At 46.6% G+C, this 10154-nt stretch overlaps 1 long non-coding RNA gene across 1 annotated transcript; it reads right to left on the bottom strand.

Annotated features, from left to right (window-relative positions):
* Positions 1 to 1183: 1183 nt before the first annotated feature.
* Positions 1184 to 4435, bottom strand: LOC121137881. The gene is made up of 2 exons (XR_005875152.1): positions 4349 to 4435; positions 1184 to 2716 (listed from the first exon to the last, which is right to left on the bottom strand). It is a non-coding gene; the product is annotated as an uncharacterized LOC121137881 (long non-coding RNA).
* Positions 4436 to 10154: the final 5719 nt, after the last annotated feature.

Here is a 10154-nt window from a genome sequence, read left to right as displayed (position 1 = left end):
AACCCCTGGGTGGTGGTGAGAGACCTCACCTTGTCACTGTGGATAGCACTGCAGAGATGATTTTAACCTTGATCGCAGCAGCCTGGGACCAGGGCCTGCCAAAGAGGAGTTGGTGATGTGGGAGGTGTAACTGAATGTGATGTGGTATGTTGAAATGAGCAACTTGCTGAAGGCTTGACCAGGCCCAGCATGGGCCCATGGTTTGGTCATGTACCCAGAAATGCTGTGTTAAACTTTTTATCTATTTTCCATAGGGGTTTTTGTTTGTTTGTGTTTGGTTTTGCTGTTTTGAGACAAGAGTATCACTCAGTAGCCCAGGTTGGCCCCAAACTTAAGGTAACCTCCTACCCCAGCTCCCTGAATACTGAGGTTCATGGGTACAACACAACCCTTGGGTTTTGTTTTTCAAAATATCCCCTCTTGATTCTTTTTTAAAAAATATTTTTTTTATTTAATGTGTATACAGTCTTCTGTCTGCATGCCAGCGGAGGGCATCAGATCTCATTCAAGGTGGTTGTGAGCCACCATGTGGTTGCCGGGAATTGAACTCAGGACCTCCGGAAGAACAGTCGGTGCTCTTAACTGATGAACCATCTCTCCAGCCCTCCCCTCTTGTTTCTCAAGAGAAAAAAAACCTCAATTATGTGAGTTTACAACACTCCCCTCCTTCCACCCTCTCCAAGAAGAGCCTTTCTTGATCTTGGATGGCAGGAGCACAACTTCTAGTCTGGGAGGCAGTTGGGTGTCTGGAAAGATATCGGCCACCCCCCACCCAGTTTTGGAGCCAACATAGCCAGACAGTGATGGAACCTTGACTTTTAGGGCCTTGTTTTTCTCGTTTGTAAAGCGGAGGTCACAGCTGTCTCTAGTGTCAAGAGGATCCAGCAAGATAGCGTGTGAGAAGGCCCTGTTGGGGAGTGGGTGTTGAGTAACCCTTTCATCCAAGCTTAGTATCAAGAATGGCAAGAACATTCTAGAAGGAAGAGTAGAAACTTTCCAGAATGTCCAGTCTTACGAATCAAATGATTATCACCAAATTTGAAGACAGAAGTGGAATTGACCAGAAGGTGATGGCCCTATGTGCTGTCAATCATAGCCCAGAGCTTCATGTTCTTAGGATCCATGAGCACAGCCCCTGAAAAAGGCAATTTTGGTGATTTCTGAGGAAGGCACAGTTATAACAGACATCTTGTAGTTTTTTAATAGTTTTTTTAAAAATAAAACTATTAGGCTACATTAAATCCTACAAGCTGTGCATGCCAAGGGAAGCTAAAAGAATCTGGGGACTTTGAATGGAATTTCCCAAGCCTTAGCAAGGAACACCACCAACTGAACGCCACAGCTGCAGCTGGGGGATTCATTCTAAGCCATTTAAGGCTGACAGTGTTTTGTTTGGCGAGAGTAGGACACTGTTGTAGAGGATTTGAAAATCAGGGTCCTGGTTCAGGGATAATCAGAGCCTTCCTTCCAAACTATTATGCAGAGAGAAGAAACAGGACTCACAGGTTAGGCTAGAAATACCCGGATGGCTTGACCTGTTGGACGCCTATAGCGTTATACCACTTCCTCCCTTCCTTCCTCCCTCCCTCTCTTCCTCACTTTCCTCCTTCTTTCTTGGTAGGCTTGTGTTTATATTCATCGTGTAATTACCTGAGCTGTTCCAAGTCAAGCAAGCTCTGTACTAAGAGGACCCAAGCCAGGCCAGATGTTGTAGGCCTGAAATCTCTTGCCTAAGGAGGCTGAAGCAGGAAGGTTGTGAGTTCAAGGCCAGCCTAGGTTACACAGTAAGACCCTGTCTCAAAAGATCAGTAATTAAAACAATACACATGCGTACGCATGCCTCAGCAACTCAGGGCACTAGCTCTTTGGGCAGGAGTCCACAGTGTGGTGTTTACAGCATGCTTCGAGGCAGCACCCAGCTTCCTCAGTTTACATGTTCCCACAATATGTCAGTGTCAGGGACTCTGGGTGGAGTGAGCTGGTCAGGTGACTTCAGTTCCTTCCTTTGGAGGAGCCATTCCTCAAACCACAAGGAATGCTGAAAGGAATTTGCCCTTTTGCTTCCAGGAAACAGTGCTCCTATCTAATGGGCATGGTGGTGGTCTGTGCCAAATGGGCTGACGGAGGACGCATGCCAGTGTGAGGGGTGAGGCCCCCAGAATTCCCTGGCAGCTGTTCACAATGGACGGTTCTCTGGCCGTTAATCTGCAATGAAGTCATTGCCTACCTACACGTTCTCTGAAAAGCGGAGCTGACACAACACTGGCGCACAGGTGCTGTTCAAGTTAACAAGGCTTCTCCGCTCTGTTGAAATGGATTTCATAGCTGAACCTGCCTTCCTGGATCTGCTGAGACAATGAAAGCAACCGGGGTCGTTTTCTGAGGCGCTGGGTCACAGTGGCTGTCTTCCGCTCAATGCCCAGAAGCCCTCGGTGATGTAAGACCGGTTCTGTAGGTGTTCCTTTAGTCGGATTGGAGAGGACTGGATGTCAGCCCATGGCCTCCATTGAGCTTTTTTGTGTTGAGAGATTGTGAACAAAATGAATGGAATAAACTGAAGGGGGAGCCCACACAGAAGAGAAATAATGGCAGATGCTTTTTATAGAGCAACCCACCAAGAAGCTCAGAGCAAAATACTAACAAATGTTCAAGTGTCCAGAGGTCATCAGACGGCAACTGAGGGCTCAGTTGGAACCTGAAGTTCAAATGGGAGCTGCTGTGGAGAAAACACCGGCAAGAAACACAGACGTCATGCTGGGGTCAGTGCTGTGACAACTCAAGTCATTCAAACCCAGGTCCACAGCCTGGAAACACAATTTTAAAACCATACCCCCAAATTAGCCTCAGAGAGCTATAATTTCACTCCAATATCTTATTTTTATTGTGCGACCAAAAGCACTATCTGCTTCCCTGCACTGCAATGGGTAAATGTAAAGAAAAAAACAACCCGAGTTTTTGTGATTGCATAATTAACTGAGTTTGGTTTGAAGACAACCCTTAAACGTTGGCCCTTGATGGCAATAAGGCAAATGCCAAGAAGAGGTAGAATGTATTCAACCACTAGAGCTTGGCTTTGTAACTGTTTTTCCCCCAGAAGTTTTCCAATTGAGTAGTGAATTAATGCAATTTAACATTTCTAAGCAACCAAAATACAGAGGTAGTGGAGATTAAACAACACCAAGTTGGCCATGGTACTTGAGACGCATGAGGCAGAAGAATCAGGAGTTTGAAGCTAGCCAGGCAACATAGCGTCTGTGAAGCTGGATGGGCACCTTCACTGGAGCTCCTCAAACACAGGGTTAGGGTTTGCGGCAGTACAGGGAGGCAAAGGTCTGGAGTGGCTCTCAGATTGGAGGAGAGACGCCCTTATCACAGGGCCAAAAGCCAGGTGATACAGACACAGGGTGTTGGATAGGAATGTTGTTGCTGTGACAAGATGCTTGACTGGGGAGGGGTGGCAACAGGAGCCAGGGGACACTTACTGTGGCTCACAGTCCACAACGGCAGTGGAAGGGTGACACCCTGGTCGAATTGTGTCCACAGCTGGGAGGCTAGAGAGGGAGGGGGGGGAGAGAGAGAGAGAGGGAGAGAGAGAGGGAGAGAGAGAGGGGGGAGAGAGGTGGGACAGAGAGAAGGAGAGGAGAGAGGGAGAGAGGGAGAGAGAGGGGAGAGAGAGAAGGAGAGGGAGAGAGAGAGGGGGAGAAGGGGGAGAGAAGGAGAGAGGGAGAGAGAGGGAGGGAGAGAAGGAGAGAGAGAGAGAGGGAGGGAGAGAGAGAGAGAGAGAGGGAGAGAGAGGAGAGAGAGGGAGGGAGAGACAAGGAGAGGGAGAGAGAGAGGGAGAGAGAGAGGAAGGGAGAGACAAGGAGAGGGAGAGAGAGAGGGAGAGAGAGAGAGGGAGGGAGAGAGAAGGAGAGAGAGAAGGAGAGAGAGAGAGAGAGGGAGAGAGAGGCTGGCACTCAGCTTGCTTTCTCTTTTTTACGTCATCTAGGAACCCCAGCCCATGAAGGGCACTGTCCACATGTAGGGTGTGTTATCGGACACTGTCCTCCAGGTGTGCGGTGGCCATTGCCCTCCTGAACTGCCAGCAGTGGGACTGTTGGGAAGAGAGCTGCCCGCATAAGATTGCTCCCTTTCTGTCATGGAAGTGGGGAGGAGCTCATGAGGCTTCCCCTCCCTAAGGGTGTTGTGGGATCCCGCCTGGGTCCCATCCCTGCTTTAACCCCCAAATAACACACATGGCACTATATTAATCATGAAACTGTTGGCCGTTTGCTATGGTTTCTTAATGGCTAGCTCTGACTTAATTATTAACTTGTAATTACTAATATATATTTCTATAAGGACTTACCTTTCCGAGGACACCCTCCTGACCTGTCCTTTCTTCCCTGGGATTGCATGGTGACGATTCTCCTCACTACATTTCCCAGAATGCTCCTAGACTCCTAGTCCCACCTATCTTGCTTTCCTATTGGCCAACAGTGCTTTATTTATACCAATCAAACATACACACAGAAGGACTTCCCCATCACAAGGGTTTACTTATACAGTGAAAGGTTGCTAGAGGAGAAAAGCTCACAAGACCCCTCCCCTCCCCAAGGGTTTATAGACAATTTTTTGTTGCTTTTGTTTGGTTTTCCAGAGTGGCATTTTCTGTATATCCCTGGCTGTCTGGAACTCACTCTATAGACCAGGCTGGCCTCAAACTCAGAAGGATCTGTCTATCTTGGCCTCCTAAGTGCAAAGTTTAAAGGCATGCACCACCACCACCCAGAAGTCGCTGGAAGAGAAACTTTTTCCTTCATTGCTATAACTGCCCACAAAGTTTCCCATGCTCCTGTGAGAAAACCCAGTCATACTCATTGGTTCACCAAACCACGCTGGGTACTTCTCTGTACCTGTCATTGATGTTCTATCTGGGGTGAGCAGAGGTTTGTTTGGGTCTCCTTAGAAAAAGTTCACACACATGGAGCCTGAGCAAAGGGCCTGACAGAACCAAAGATGAGTTCAAGAGAATTGCTTGCACTGTCTCTGCTGTGAGAACGAGACATGTGGCTGAAGCGAAGCTGTCTGAGGGTTTAGCGTCCATGGACGGAATCCCAATATGTTGTCCTCCTGGTATGGACCACCATGCCTTCTTGCCACAGTTATGGTTGCAGTGTCTACTGTGGGTGAAGATGTGCGACTCAAGCCGCTGTGTGACTCCTAGTTGGTTGTCTTCCTCTGTGCTGTGCAGTGACGGGCCTTCCTGAGTGGGGTCTACCCATGAGTATGGGATGGTGGAAAAATCAGAGAATATATCACAAGCTGAAAGTGGCGTGGATGGGATAGGTTGGTTCTGGACTTTAAGACATGCAACTGAGGCTGAACTATCTGCCCAGAAAAGCATGCATGAAGGAGGGACGAGTGGATGCTACCTTCTGCACTAGCTCTAAATTAGCAGGGAAAGGAAAAAGTTCAATGCAGACTCTTGATAAACAGCCCCGCTGGCCGGGCGGTGGTGGCGCATGCCTTTAATCCCAGCACTCGGGAGGCAGAGGCAGGCGGATCTCTGTGAGTTCGAGGCCGGGCTGGACCGATAGCCTCCAAAACAATACAGAGAAACCCTGTCTCGTAAAACCAAAAAAAAAAAAAAAAAAAAAAAAAGCCCCTGCTGGGATCCCCAAGCCTGGACTCAGGAAGAATAAAACAATGAGGAGGAGGGAGGGAGGGAGGGAGGTGTAAATCATAGAAGTTAGCCTTTAATAAAGAAGAAAGGAAAATCCATTCTATAACATGCAGATGGGGGCCTTAATAATAGTTCAATACAGGAAATGATGATAACCAGGGAATATTCTGCCTCTGAACTGTTTGAATTGGGAAGAAACTTTTTTTGTTTGTTTGTTTTTTCGAGACAGGGTTTCTCTGTATTGTTTTGGAGCATGTCCTTGAACTTGCTCTGTAGAGCAGACTGGGCTCTAACTCACAGAGAGCCGCCTGCCTCTGCCTCTCGAGTGCTGGTATTAAAGGCACCACCAACGCCCTGCTGGGAAGACACTTTTAAACAACAGATGGGAAACCCTCTCACAGTGTGGCCCGTAGACTGTGGGACATGGGGATGCAGGTGGAATATTTTGTCCCTTGATCCAGCTCCTAAATGACCACATAGAGACTTAGTATTAACTAGAAATGCTCAGCTGGTAGCTCAGGCTTGTTTCTAACTAGCTCTTATAACTTAAATTAACCTATTTCTATTAATTTACTTGCTGTCATGGGGCTTTATTATCTCTATCCCATTTTGTGTGTCCAAATCACTCATGTCTGACTGGCTCCCCTCTGAGTCTCCTAGTGACTCCACCCTTCTCCATCCCCACACTCTCTCCCTGTCTGCACGCCCCATCTAACCTCTTCCTGCCTAGCTATTGGCCATTTAGCTCTTTATTAAACCAGTGAGAGCAACACATCTTCACAGTGTCCAAAAAGGTCGTTCCACCACGTGGGGACAACTGGGATAGGTCTGAATGCTGTGTAAATGAAGCAACTGAGTAATATAACTACCCATTCCTCTTTAAGACAAAGGCTGAAATCTGGGGCAATATGAGGAAAATCAGCCACTTTGGGCTGGTGCATATGAGCTGAAGTCCCTGTTATTGTCAACTGTGGTTCCTGTGAGCATCAGGGACTGGAGAAAAACAGAGGAGGCATAGGCATTACTTATGTGGAGGCATAGGCATTACCGATGTGTTGTGCACGAGAGAGGACGTGTCTGACGCCCAGTTCACTGTGCTAAACAGGACTGTGTTTACTGGAGCATTAGAAGGGGGTTGATCTACCAGGGCCCTTAGGACTGGTGTGGGGCGTTAGTGGTGTCGCTGAGCTTCATGGTACAAGAGGGTCATTCAGGTAACAGGCTTCGGCAGGTTTTACAGAGGCATGTAAGTCAGGTTCGTATAAAAACAGACAAAGAGGATAGAAAAAGAAAGAGCAGACAAAGATCTATCTGTGTAACTTGAAAGCAAATGTGGGAAGATTTGCGTTGAGTTGGAGTTTCTAAGGAGGATAAAAAAGACTGACAGACAAATCCATTGCTTATGAGCCTCTAGAAGACTAAACCCTGACAAAAGTTCAATGAAAGAGCGTATAGTGGGGGGTGGAAATTGTTAGCTCAGCCAAAGGCTTTCTGTGATGGTTTGGAAGAAAATGGCCCCCAAAGGGAACTGCACTATCAGGAGGTGTGGCCTTGTTGGAGTGGGTGTGGTCTTGTTGGAGGAGCTATGTCACCATGGAGGTGGTCTTTGAGGTCTCATATAGGCTCAAGCCACACCCAGTGACACAGTTGACTTCCTGTTGCTTGCAAGATGTAGGACTTTCAGCTCCAGCACCACATCTGTCTGCACGCTTGCCATGCACAGTGTCATAATGGACTGAACCTCTGAAACTGAAAGCCACCCCAGTTTAATGCTTTCCTTTGTAAGAGTTGCTGTGGTCATGGTGTCTCTTCACAGCAATAGAAATGCTAAGACACCTCCTCAGTACCCACTTGTGGACAATCTATATATAGGAGACAGCCAGCTGCAGCACTGTCTCAGAAACCTTTCCCTTGGCCCTAGGCCAGTCAGCGTATGAGTAGGCACAGTTGCACCAAAGCTGCTAGAGCAGGGGGAGATGCAGTGTCAGCACCCCAGGATAAGGAGGTAAAAGGGCTCATGGATAGTGACTATGGACTGAAGAAGACAAGCTAAGTCAGTACCTCCTATTCCCACTACCATACCCAACATGGATGGACCTTTTGACAAAACAACACAAGCAAGCTATTGAATCTTCTTGTGTTGTAGTAGGCTGTGCTAATGTTTCTCTTTAATGTCTCCCTAACTGCTCACTTACTGGAATAGATAGGGTGTGTGCTTTCAGAGACCCTGTGTACCCTATGAAACGTAAAAGGTTTCATTATGTGAGTTGTGCCTCTTCGTGTCTTACAGATTTGGAAACTCATCTAGAAGTGAGAAAAGTCATAAAGTGTTAAATGAAAACCCCAGAGACAGGAGTGGGTTACCTCCCTATGAGTTGTTGGCCACAGAGATCTCAGAGGCCCCAGAAAATATAAAGGCTATTGACACTTATGCTGCTTTGTGTTGATACATTGTATATGATTTAATAAAGCTTGCCTGGGAACCAGAATGCAAAGTCAGCCACACTAGTTAGCCACAGAAGCTGGGCAGTGGTAGCACACAACTTTAATCACAGGACTCAGGAGACAGAAGCAGATGTATCTCTGTGAGTTCAAGACCACCCAGGGCTACATGAGAGTGAATCAGTCTAAAAGAGTAACAGAATTCACACCTTTAATCCCAGCACTAGAGAGGTATATAAGGAAGAAGCAAAGGATCTCATGGGAGATTCTGTTTCTAGTCACAGGGAAGACAGGACCTCCATTCCAGCCTTGGTGGAGGTAAGAGCTACTGGCTGGCTGCTTTGCTTTTCTGATTTTCTGATTGAACCCCAATGTCTGTCTCTAGGTTTTTTTATTCATGTTACACTGCTTGCGTTCCAGAATTGGAGAATAAGATCCTACAGCTGAAGATGTCACAGCTGGGGTTGAGCTGGAAACCCCTCCCCTCCCTGGCTAGCTCTTGTGGTCCAGAGGACTTGATGCGAGTTCTGCTCAACTCTGAATTCTGTACTTCACCATTATCCTGCCAGGAAAGATGGCTCTGAATTCTGTGTACTTCACCATTATCCTGCCAGGAAAGATGTGCCCACTGGTGCAAGAGAAAAAGGGCCCTCCTGACTCAGCAGCAGCAGTGATTAGCTGCAGGAGATCTGCACAAGATTGGGCTCATTAGCTTTCCCTTGTGGGAGGGAAGCAACTCAGGAACCCCCTTCTCAAAGATGCACAGTTAACAGTTACTAAAAAGAAGGGCACATGAGATCTCACTCCTCACCAAGGAGTTAGACACTTTGGGGGGGTGCTAACGGAGCTCCATCCCACCCCCCCCAGACCATTATTCCACAAAAGTCAGCCTCTGATGGTCAGGAGGGAATCCTTTCTTAGCCTGGACTTTGGCCTTTACATTTACTATAGTGTTCGAGGTTTCAACCTCAAGTGTGATAGTCTTCCCTGTAAGGTTCCTCACGAAAATCCGCATCTTGGTGGTGGTTCCACCACAGATGGAGGATCAGAAATGAAGAGTGTTACTTTCTTTTATGCTGTAGAATTTAATGATGCAAAGATGTGTTGCATTCTTTGTTATTGCATTTGTTTAACTCTGTAAAGCTGTGCTACTTTGCCTGCTTAAAATACTTGGTCTAATAAAGAGCTTATCGGTCAATAGACAGGAAAAAGGATAGGCAGGGGTGGCAGGCAGAGAATAAATAGGAGGAGAAATCTAAGTTTAAAAAAAAAAAGAAGAGCAAGGAGTGAGAAAAGTAGAAGGAGAGGAGGAAACCTAAGAAAGATATACAGATAAAGAAAGTCTAAAATCCCAGAGACAAAACATAGTTAAACAGAACTGGGATAATGTACATTAGAAAAGCTGGCTAGAAACAAGCCAAGCTAAGGCCAGGCATTCATAAGTAAGAATAAATCTCCATGTATTTATTTGGGAGCTGGGTGGTAGGCCCCCCAAGAGTTTTTAAAAAAACTATAGACAGTGGTGACACATATCTTTAATCCCAGCACTTGGGAGGCAAAGGCAGGGAGATCTCTATGAGTTTGAGGCCAGCCTGGTCTACAGAGTGAGTTCCAGGACAGCCAAGGCTACACAGAAAAACCTGGTCTTAAAAAAAAAAAAAGAAAAGAAAAATAAAAAAGGATATATAGATCAATGAAATAGAGGACCCCACATAGCTATGCCCACCTGGTTTTTGACAAAACATACACTGGAGAAAAGACAGCCACTCCAAAAAAGGGTGACACAAAAGTCAGGTGTCTCCATGTAGAATAATCTTATCTCTCACCTGTACCAAAGAAAACAAAGCTTCAAATGGAGCAAAGACCTTAGTAAGGCTTGACTTCTGAAACTGCTGGAGGAAAAAGGAGGAAGACTGCAAGCTCTCCGTCCAGTATGGACTTCTGATACAGCTCCACTAACCAGAAATGAGGCTGACTATTTATTGCAGATGGGACCTTGTGAAATGAAAAGCCGTCTGTATAACAAAAGAAATCATTAATGGAGTGG

The sequence above is a fragment of the Mesocricetus auratus genome, unplaced genomic scaffold (assembly GCF_017639785.1).
Source record: "Mesocricetus auratus isolate SY011 unplaced genomic scaffold, BCM_Maur_2.0 Super-Scaffold_100707, whole genome shotgun sequence".
Lineage (NCBI taxonomy): Eukaryota > Metazoa > Chordata > Mammalia > Rodentia > Cricetidae > Mesocricetus > Mesocricetus auratus.
This window is presented reverse-complemented; position numbering and strand designations above follow the sequence as displayed.